We start from the raw sequence: 10113 nt of genomic DNA, 5'->3' as shown, positions 1-10113 counted from the left end.
AATTGCTTCAAGCTCTTCCAATATCAATTCCTTCACAAGTTGCAGTCATGAACTATGATGAAAGAGAACTGCCAAACAAGCTGACGGAAGTCCTCATGAAACCTTAGGCTCAAGGCCAACTCCAAGGACCAGATTCTTGGTGAAGGATCTGAAGTATGAGCCGAGAACTATCTATAGAATCTTGTCATATTCCTTCGCTCCTATCAAAGGGCATGACAATGAATAAGACATTGTAGGCATCATGAAGAATATGCCGATCAATGTCATTCATGGCATCCATATGAATCTTCATGATTTCTTCTTGAGGACTTTGGCTGACAACGCTTTGAAACCATATGAGCTGAAGATTTATGCACCTTGGATCATGAGATTCACCAGGAACAGATCTGGCATCAACTATCAAGCTAACTTTCAGAATCACCTCAGATATTTGCCGCCTATCAAAGTCATCAAGCAATCTTTTGAACCAGTTGAAGGCAAAGGCAAGTCCGTGATTGATGAAGGAAATCGTCCCCTAGATGGCCAATTTCGCAAGGCTGACTCATATTCCTCATATGATGACACTGCTACTCAAGACCCCTCAAGCCCAACTTCCCCAAGAGTTTCTCCTTGTCTCCAAGGATGCTCACGCCTCTAGATCAATGAAGAAGTGAATTCTTCAAGGGCGTTAGTTCTCAGTTTTGTCCCTTTTCGTCACTTGATGACAAAGGGGAGAAATGTGAGAGTTAGTCTTCAAGCGGGATTCATCATGGGCTTATATATTTTATTAAGTTACAAACTCTTGGTTCTTCTGAAGTTTTTGATGTAATGAGTTGTAACTTAAGCCCGATGGTGTTCTGACTCTTTTGAACGTTTTTTCAGACACCATTTTCATCATGCATTTCTAATTCCTCATACTATATGTTAAATGCATGCATGAATTGCAAGATACAGGGGGAGATCTCCATGATATAAATCATCAATGTGCATCTGTTGCTCAAAGCGAATTCCTCAAAAGATGCACATCTTTAGGGGGAGTTTCTCTGTATCTTGACTTCAAATTCCTCAAACTCTGTACTTACATTCCATATTATTATCCCTGTTGAAAACTTAACCTAATTGTCATCAACCACCAAAAAGGGGGAGATTGTAAGTGCATCTAGTGCCCCTTAGTGATTTTGATGGTTTAAAGACTTATAGGTTAAGAGACTGATATGTTTGTGAGTGTACACATGTTCTATAAGTCGCTGAGGAGTTTGAGTTATTCGATGAATATCAACCCCTAAAAATGTATGTCTTCGGGTGAAGATTTTGGTCCTTCCTTGAAGACTTTGATCGCAAAGAAATTGCAAAGAAGTTGACATTCCTCATGAAGACATTGAAGATGAGGAATTCGGTGTGTCCTAAAGAAAACACTCTGAAGAATTTGAAGCGTGAAGATTCACTCTTTTTGTTTCATTTTCTTTACACTTGACTCATAGGAACACCGTACTGTTAAAGGGGGTCGAGGAAAAACTACGGAATGATTTTCCTCATGATGCTCAACTCAAGCCTAAATCTACCGAAGAGTCAAAGTGAGGAATATGAGAGACATGAGGACTTTCACAGTTGTAAGTTCCGACCGTTGCCACGCCACACGCCACCTCACTGATCTTATCCACCCAACGATCATATTATTTATGGGAATTTATGTCAAATCATGTAGGGATGCTCCCAGGCTATAAATAGCTGCCCCCACAACCACTTGCTGGTTGGCTTCTAAGAGAGAAACTGACACTTGTCATTTAGAGCAACCGAAATTCCTCAGAGTCTTCGAGAAAAATCATCAAGTGAGGAAATATACCAAACACCAAACCCAAACCAAAAACCCAAGTGATTGAGCATCACTGAAGAAGTTGTTCCTATGTGGAACTGACGCTTGTTACCTTTGAGGACTGTGCATCCTCCAGACGGTTAGGCGTCATGGTCTAGAGCATCCAACAGTCAATTGTGGATGGCCGGATGACCGAGTTTGTGAGGGTTTTGAAGTCTGCCATGAAGACTTACCACGAGTGTTGGGCTAGGACTGTGTGTCCTTAGCTCAAGGAGAATATGGTAGGGACTGTGTGTACTTTGGTTTCAATACCAAGCCGCTTCGAACCAGACGTACAACTGTCATAGCAGTTGGAACTAGGTCATCAACAACTATTTTCATCGAGCTACGGGTTCTATTTCTTCAACTCTTTCATTTCCTCAATTGTATGTTGAAGAATTTCATCTGTACTGTTTGAAGAATTTGTGTGAAGACTTTCTCCGAATTTCCTCAACCTCAAATTCTTCACTTTAGTTAATCTTCACCTGCTTACTCTATACTTTCAAACCGTGCAAACCGAATCTCTGAAATCTCATCGAGTACTTTGTTGTAGACATTTTTGCACACCCGATCCTGTACTATTGTCGCTGAACTTAGTTCATAACTAAGGACTTTCCTCACAAGGAACTTCCTCAGTGATGAAATTCAAAAAATCTCCTATTCACCCCCTTTAGTCGATATAATGCATTTTCAGAGATACCTCTCCGTCACACGGAGTGACAAATCACAGTCTTGATCCATGCTAAGTCAATGGACACCTTCGGAGATACGTGTAGAGAACCTTTATAGTCACCCAGTAACGTTGCGGCGTTTGATACATAAGGCATTCCTCCAGTGTGAGTGATTTACATGATCTCATGGTTATAGGAACGTATACTTGACATGTAGAAAACAATAGCAACAAAGTGACATGATCAGATGCTACGTTTATAGTTTGTGTCTTGTACATCACATCATTCTCCTAATGATGTGATCGTGTCATCAAGTGACAACACTTGTCTATGGCTAGGAAACCTCAACCGTCTTTTTTTTGACAAGCTACTGTAGGGAAACACCCCATAACTTTTCTTTTATTCCATTAACAGATTATATGTACATGAGAGGGGGTTGGGATGTACAAATGAGGAGGGGGTGGGAGGGGTACAAACCTCAAGGAGGTAAAAAAAATATCCACTTAAGTAAATCATCCCTAAATCTAGCCTTAATCCCGTGAGCTAAAAGGTATATATCGTGAATGAAACCTGATTTCCATTTATTGAAGCGTGGTCTCTCATTGTTGAAGATCCTGGCATTTCAAACTGTCCAAATATTCCAGCAGGTAGTAAACACAACTTCCGTGAAAAAAGGATGATGAAACTCCTTTCTGGCTGACAGTGAAGTGGTACACATAGAATTACCCTGCCATGACATCTGGAGATAAGTCCACACCCTGCTGCTGAAGAGGTAGTTAAAGAAAAGATGATCTCTATCCTCTTTGATTCTAGCATGATAAAGAATACAGAGATTTGACTCAGACACCTTCCAGTGCCTTCTTTCCAGCATGTCCTGTGTGTTTAGCCTGTCCATGATGAGCATCTAGGCAAACATCTTGATTTTCATAGTGCAACAAATTTTCCATATCCACCCAAGAAGTGGGTTGGGAATAATGGGCAGGTGCACATGAACATAATATTTCTTGGCAGTATAAGATTTACCATCACTATTCCACAACTAAATATCATTGCAGGTTGGTCATTATCAAGATTCTGAAGTAAAGAGGTGACTGAATCCAACTCTTGACGCGCCGTGTCAGATAGAGGCAGGTGGAACATGTTGATCAAAGTGCCAGCTTGGTGAGCCTTGAACACTTCCTCAACAGTGCAGAAAGTGTCAATGACAAAGGAGAACAATCTTTGGAAACGGAAAGCTAGAGGCATTGTAGAATCTCCTACTGCCCAGGAATCTGACCAGAAGAGAAAAGTGTCTCCCCTGTTGGGCTGTACATATGTGACAACTCTGTAGTTATCCAGTTTTTTGCAGATATCCTTCCACCAAAAGGAGCCATAGAGGGAGGTACCCTGAGGAACTGTGGTATGATAATATGTGTTCCATATTAAATGCACCCAGGGTATATCAGCCTTGTTCAAGAACTTGTCTGCATGTTTAAGCAACATGGCTTCATTCTGGACAGACAGATTCATAATGCCCAAACCCCCCTTCATTTTTTGTCTGCATACTGAATTCCAAGCAGCAAGGGAAGGGGCATTGTCTTGACCATTTTTTATCCACAAACACTGTCTCTGTATCCTTTCCAACTGTTTAAGAATCCCTGGTGGTATATCCAAACTGCAGAGGAAAAAGATGGGAACAGAAGACAAGGCAGAATTTAGGTATTGCAATCTCCCCCCTGAGCCAGGAAGGAGGAGCTAGCAGAAAGTCTCCTTTCCATATTGTCAACCAAGGGCATTAGATCAATCATTCTTGGTCTTGTTGTCCCAACAGGTAAACCAAGATAGGTGAAAGGTAAAGATACAACCTTACAACCAATAGAGGCAGCAAGTGTCTGAAGTTGTCCCTGATCAATGTTAATGGGCAGCAAAGCAGACTTGTGATAGTTACTTGAAGACCTGTGGATTGGAAAAAAAAAACAGGAGCATCTTTCTGAATTCTAGTAGCTGAGACTCGACAGCAGGCAAAATGATGAGTGTGTCATGTGCATATTGGAGAATTGGGAAGTCTTTGTCATGACAGTGTATTGGCAGCTGGATGAGGCCATCCTACAACAACTGATTGATCAATGTTTGGAGAAAATCAGTAGCAATGGCAAAAAGGAGAGGGGACATGGGATCTCCTTGCCTGACCCCTTTTTTGCACATAATTTTTTTACCAGGGACTCCATTGAGAAGGACAGAGGAGGAACCAGAACTGAGCAACTGTTGTGTCCATAAAATCCACTTAGCATTGAAACCTTTGTGCTTGAGGATTTGAAAGATGAATTCATGTTCCACAGAGTCAAAAGCCTTTTCAAAATCAAGCTTGAGGATGACAATTGGTTGTTTGGATTGGTGACATTGATGCAAATATTCCAGGGTCCATCCAACACAATCTTGTATGGTTCTGGACTTGATGAAACCATATTGATTTTTATGGATACATTTCATGATATGCAACTGCAGCCTATTGGCAATCATCTTGGAGAGGAATTTAAGACCCATACCAGTGAGTGACATAGGTCTAAAATCACCAACTTGTTCAGGGGATCTCTTTTTGGGCACCAAAGTGATATAAGAGGAGTTCATATTTTCCAACTTGGCTATCCCTGCATGAAAGTCAGCTGCAAGCTGACAGAAATCAGAACGAATGATATGCCAGCATTCTTGAAAAAAGACCATTGAAACCATGTGGACTAGGTGCCTTATCAATAGGCATTTGTTTGACAGTCCTATCAATTTCTTCATTAGTGAAAGGCAGTGCCAAAACATCAAGTCCATCCACTCTTGGAATGACAGAATGAAGATCAAATGCCAAGTTGATTCCTTCAGAAGAACCCATTCTGTTTTTGAAGGAAGACCAAAAGCATCCAACAATCTGCTCATGGTCAGTGATAACAGATCCATCTTCCAAATTAAGAGATGATATAGAGTTTCTTCTGTATCTTTCAGTAGCCATGGCATGATTTTTTTAGTATTTTCCTCCCCCACCTTGATGAACCTGATGGTAGCTCTCTTTTTCCAATACAAGAATTGCAAATGCAGCAGATGATCTAGATGAAGCTTGACAATCAGTCTGAAATTAGCTTCAGGTCTAAAAAGGGGTCTTAGCTCCTCAAGGTCATCCAGACATATCACCACTTGATTGCACTTATGAATAAGTGTTTTTAGTTTGGAAAGACCAGTCTGTCATCTCTTCAGGGCCCGCCTGAGGTGTTTAAACTTATCCATGATGATGGAAGAGATGTGACCTTTCCTGGAAGGGGTCTACCAAGACTGTTGTACACATTCCAGAAAACCATCCATCTCAACCCAATAATTTTCAAACCTGAAAAGGTTACATTTAGGGATGGAGGTGTTGACTGTCACCACACAGGGAACATGATAAGATGCAGACTTTGCTAAAGCTAGGACTTGAGTCTGGGGATAGGATGATATCCAATTAGCAGAAGTGAAGAACCAATCCAGCTGCTCCAAGAGGGGTGAGTCTTGCATGTTGGACCAAGTGAAATACCTACCTTTGAGGGGCAATTCCAGAACACCCAGGTGGCCGATGATCTCATTAAAAATGAACATGTCATTCACATCAGCACCAGGGAGATTTCTATTGGAAGGGGATCGAATAAAATTCAAATATCCAAGCAACATCCAATCATCATTCACACGAATATTAAGATGGTATAGCCAGCTGACAAACTGGTCTCGAGCTTCTCCCTGACAAGGGCCATATACATTTACCAGAGTCCAGGCCTCAGAGGTGTGATTGGAGATGAATGACACAATTAAACCAAAATTCTGTGTTTCAACCAGAGTGCCAGTTAAAACTGAGGAGTTCCAAAGGGTGATCAATCCACCAGAGGCGCCACGCGAGGGGATGTAAGCAAATTGATCAAATCTTTTGGGGCAAAACCTTCTAACAGTCTGAAACTCAATATGCTGCATTTTGGTTTCTTGAAGACAAACAACCGTAGCCATGCTTTCATCAATTTTGTTTCTAACCGCTCTTTGTCGTGAATCAGAATTTAAACCACGCACATTCCAGCAAAGAACACGCCAGCTTCTCGTAGATCGACTATCTATAGCAAGTATGTAAAGAAGTAAAAGCGGAGTTACATAATAACCCACACATCCAAAGTTCTGACGGATGTGATACACAGCGAGAGGTAGCAAAATAAACGAGACAACAATAAGAACATAGATACATAAGTTGTAGTTTAATCATCAGCGGGTGGAGGCTTGGGAACATCAGGATCCTCCATAAGACGATCCTCTCATAGCTTCTCAGGTGCAATGCCAAGGCTGTGGCCCACCGCCTGAGTTACACGCACAGGAGTCATAGGTGGGAGAGCCTCCTCCTGAGATGAAGACGACGCTGCCTGAACCTCCGGCGTGTCCAGGGGTTTTGCTCTTGGCTTCCTCTTCTTGGGTACATGCATCGGGAGCTCCTGCAGCACCGGCTTGAAACCATCTCTCTTGATTGACTCCCTTGTACAACAACGTACCGAGGAGTCCACAATGGGCGTGGCCTTCTTGTGTGGCCCCCGCTTCGGGGCAGTCGAAGTCACAAAGGTGTACAATTCACCTGATGGAGCAGAGATGCTGTCAGATGAAGCTGTTACCTCAGGAGCAGGAACATGGGTGTTGTCGTGGTAGATGCGAGGTTCAGTGCTATCTTCATCAAAAGCCAATGACCAGGAGCGCTTGGGAAGCACAATTGGCATGGCCGCAGGCATGGCGAGGTGACGAGGAACATCCTTGGAGGTGAAAACCCCCATTAGCGCTTGAAAGGAGCGTGTCCAAGATACAACCGGCGGTAGCGGAGGTCCATAGGCAACCCGAACTGCTCCGATCATTAGCTGATCAGATCGGAATAGGGGTTGCTGGTAAGGAACAATCGTGAGAGGATTGAAATCCTCAGCTTCCTCCTCAGCATTCTCCTCCTCAGGGGCCATGTCTTCGGCAACCTCCTCCGTAGAAACATTGCCCCCATTAGGAGCGGCAGGAGCGTCCACAACATCATCATCAGCCGCCTCCTCTCCTGCAGTATCTTCCTCTGCAGCTGCTTCAGGATCGGCTGGTTGAGGATCAACCACCACAATCTTCTGGACAGAGTCAGAAGAAGTTGGCTGAGAAATGACCATGGACTCCTGGTCTTGTTCCGGGGCAGCGGCTTCCTCCACATGAGCTTCAGGGGGCCAGCCCCAACTGCCATCATCGTGTTGAGCTGGCGGCTCAGGCATTGGGGGTTGTCGTGGGTATAAGCCTGACAGTAGATGTGTAGGGTACGAAAGGGATGGGCAGAGCCTTAGCTACGGCGAGGTTGTATGAGTTCAGGCCCCTCTACGGTGGAGGTAATAGCCCTACGTCTCAGTGCTCAGGGAGCTTGTTGTCGAGTGGAATATCGAATACAGTGAATTGCTAACCCTTGCATCAGTGGGGGAGGGTGGCTTATATAGAGTGCGCTGCCCTCCACAACGGTTCGGTGCACAGGGGTGGAGTAATGGCGAATAAATTTCTACGTTACAGGTAACGTACGTCTTAAATGCTAATTAAGGCACATGGAAACGTATGACCGTTTCCCTCCAGGGGGGTTACGATGCACAGAGTGGAATCCAGTCGGTTAGTTTGATAAACTCCGAATGCTAATCTGTGACTGGACGGTCGAGGATCTGTTACCGACTGGATGAAGGGAACTCCTTAGTTCAGTCGGAACTGACCAAGGGCCTTGTCCCTTGTGAGGGGTAGTCCTTGGGTTGGACCTTTAGGGCAGGCCTATGACCCTACCCGGATACTATAACCCCATCATTAGTCCCCGAATGGATTGGGGTTGGAACGACAAAGCGATGCTTGAAGTTTGGATCCGACTGGAACGGATGTGACTTTGGCGTTGCTTGCCTCGATCCATTTTATCTTCTCTGACCAATGATCCGAGTGGAAGTAGTTGCGAAACAAACTGTCGGAAACCGAGTGCTTCCGCGTCATCTTCTGACGTGACCAGTCAACTGACAGCGGCGGATTTTCTGGGATCCTCAAATTTTGGTTACCGCACGCTCAGCGGGGATGACGCCATCGCGCTCGAGTAGCGCCTGACGCCTCGATTCTCGCGCCTTCGTCTTCTCCACTGATATCGCCGCAGTTGGTCAGGGGATAAGGTTTCGGGGCCACCTGCCAGTGACACAGTCGGAACATTACTTAAACCCCAGCGGCGAGGGTTTTCTCGTTACGCTCGCCGGATCTCTTGCCTTTGCTTGCTCCGCTCCTCTCTCCTTCCCCTGCGCGCCCAAGCTTCCTCCTTGTCCTTCTCCTTCGCGGACCCGCAGCTTCTGCCATGACCAAGGGACGGACCAACAAGCTGGAGGCGAAGAAGAAGAAGGGGAAGGCGGCGGCTCCTGCTCAGCGGAGGCAGCGAGCGCTGCCGGCGGGGTGGATCCAGGGGGACTTCCTCCCCTCCACGGTGACGGAGGGGGATCTGCTGCAGCTGGTGGAGCACAGGATGATCGTGCACAAGTCGTGGAGGCTGCCGGCGGAGAATGAGATCGAGCCGGCGCCCCGGGAGGGGGAGCGCGTCCTGCTGCTCAGCCACGTATATCGAGGTTTCTCTCTGCCCCCCATCCTTTCTTCAAAGGCATTATGAACCACTTCGGGGCGCAGCTTCACCACTTTCCCCCGAATGCCATAGGTCATCTTTCTGCTTTCATAGTCCTGTGTGAGTGCTTCATCGGCTGTCCTCCCCATTGGGGGCTGTTCAAACATATTTTCTCTGCTAGATCTCAAACTATCAAACGACTTCACCAGTCGGATGATAAGACACATCTACTCCAGCTCTGCGGAGGCTTAGGTTTCCAGAAGAAGAGTAAGAGTAGTTATCCTGCCCTTCAGCTGATGGAGTCGGTTAGGAACTGGCAGTCGACGTGGTTCTACTGCCAGGATGTTGCCTGCCTGAATGCCACGACAGGGTTGCCTCCCTTTAGCTTAGATCGACCCGCTCCGCCTAAGCAGCTTGCGCTCACGAAGGCGGAGAAGGTCGACATCCAGCCTCTGGTCGACGCACTCGTAGATGTCGTCAGAAGGGGAGTCACCGACATAGATTTGCTGGAGATTTTCCTCGGTAGGCGCATACAACCACTGCAGGCTCGCGACCACGCCATGTGGCACTACACGGGGCCCGAAGACTCCACTCGGACCAACGTCTTGAGCGTGACCGAGGAGAAGGTGGCGTCATGGGTGCTCCAGATCACAGGCGCCTGTGAGAACCCCAGAGGGTCTCGGCGAGTGAGGGCTTTCTGCGCGGACAATCCCCCTCCGAACCAGGTGAGTACCATTTGTCGAGTGCACGTATCTGTCTTAGTTTTATTGCTTTCTTGAATCTCTGCCTGGCGTCTGATGTCGCCGACTGTATTCTATGCAGAAGTGGACCAACTGGTTTTCTCCTGTATCGAACGGGAACCCGGCCGAGGAGGAAGAGGAGGGCAGCCAGGAGGGCAGCGTGGAGAGCGTCGAATATGTCTCCGACAGCGGGGAAACGGTGGAAGAGTCTAGTGAGGAGGAGGAGGAAGACGAAGAACAGGACTCGCCGCCCCCGCTGCCGGAGCA

Source organism: Hordeum vulgare, chromosome 2H (assembly GCF_904849725.1).
Source record: "Hordeum vulgare subsp. vulgare chromosome 2H, MorexV3_pseudomolecules_assembly, whole genome shotgun sequence".
Lineage (NCBI taxonomy): Eukaryota > Viridiplantae > Streptophyta > Magnoliopsida > Poales > Poaceae > Hordeum > Hordeum vulgare.
This window is presented reverse-complemented; position numbering follows the sequence as displayed.